Below are 1,671 nucleotides of genomic sequence, written 5' to 3'. Positions count from 1 at the left end.
ATAAATGTGCTGAATGTGGAAAATGCTTCAAACGAAACTCTTCTCTTGTTTTGCATTATCGAACTCATACTGGAGAGAAACCTTATAGCTATAATGAGTGTGGAAAATCCTTCTCCAAGAACTACAATCTGATTGTGCATCAAAGGATCCATACAGGAGAGAAGCCATATAAGTGCAATAAATGTGGCAAAGCTTTCAGTGATGGGTCAGCTCTGACACAACACCAGAGAATTCACACGGGTAAGAAACCTTATGAATGTCTAGAATGTAGGAAAACCTTTAACCGAAATTCATCCCTTATTTTACATCAAAGAACTCATACAGGGGAAAAACCATATAGATGTAATGAGTGTGGGAAACCCTTTACTGACATCTCTCATCTCACAGTGCATCTCAGGATCCAAACTGGGGAGAAACCCTATGAGTGTAGCAAATGTGGAAAGGCTTTTCAAGATGGTTCATATCTCACCCAACATGAGAGGACTCACACTGGAGAGAAGCCCTTTTAATGTGCAGAATGGGGGAAATCCTTCAACCGCAACTCTCACCTCATTGTGCATCAAAAATGCATTCTGGGGAGACACCCTATGAATGTAAGGAATGTGGAAAAACTTTCATTGAGAGTGCATACCTCATCAGGCACCAGAGAATTCACACTGGTGAGAAACCCTATGGCTGTAACCAGTGTCAGAAACTTTTTAGGAACATTGCTGGTCTCATCTGGCACCAAAGGACTCACACTGGTGAGAAGCCCTATGAGTGTAATCACTGTGGCAAAGCTTTCAGGGATAGCTCCTGTCTGACTAAGGACCAGAGAATTCACACTAAGGAGACTCCATACCAGTGTCTGGAATGTGGGAAGTCCTTCAAGCAGAACTCTCACCTGGCAGTACACCAGAGACTCCATAGTGGGGAGGGCCACAGTCAGTGTCCTCAGTGTGGGAAAACATTCACAAGGAACTCATCTCTTGTTTGACATCAAAGAACACACCCTGGAGAGCAATCTATAGAGACATAATGAACATGGGCTACACTGTTCTCCCAACTTGCTTTTGGAAACCTACATGAAATAGGTGTGTATTCAGGTGTGACTCTTTCCTGATTAGTAGAAAATAATTCCCTAAGCTATTTAGTGTATAGATGAATGTGAGGCATCCCTTGGCCTTATTGTTAAATCTACTAACTAGGAAATTCCTGGAGAAAATAGGATGGCAATAAATGTAGAAAAGGCTTCAGGGTGATTCAGCCAATGCCAAACATGATTATACACTGTAATAAAATTGTGAGAATGTGAGGAAGATAGTTCCATGGATGAGTGGAAATAGTTCCACTCATTTCTTTATCAGAACGCTAAAACTGGGAAGAACTTGTGAATGTATTTGGTAATTAGTATAAGAAATTTTTGATAGGGAGTACCCACCCTATTGTATATAAACAAATTCTTACAAGAATGAAACATTGTAAGTATAAGCAGGAAAGAAAGCTTTTGTCAGGAGCTCTTACTATCTTTTCTGTACCAGCAAAGATGTACTGATAAGAAGTTCCACACAACATTCCACGTCACAACAACAGAATTATATTTAGAGTTTGCTGTTTGAATGTTTTCCTGCGTTACAGTCCTGCCGGAACGCTGAAGATCCATTTTAGAATGGGAAACTGGATGAAGTGGCA

General features: G+C 40.7%; 1 pseudogene; it reads left to right on the top strand.

Moving 5' to 3' along the window:
- The first annotated feature begins 5 nt into the window (after positions 1-5).
- LOC102500714 (zinc finger protein 329-like) lies at positions 6-1,018 on the top strand (annotated as a pseudogene).
- Positions 1,019-1,671: the final 653 nt, after the last annotated feature.

Source organism: Tupaia chinensis, unplaced genomic scaffold (genome assembly GCF_000334495.1).
Source record: "Tupaia chinensis unplaced genomic scaffold, TupChi_1.0 Scaffold145228_1, whole genome shotgun sequence".
Taxonomy (NCBI): Eukaryota; Metazoa; Chordata; class Mammalia; order Scandentia; family Tupaiidae; genus Tupaia; species Tupaia belangeri.
This window is presented reverse-complemented; position numbering and strand designations above follow the sequence as displayed.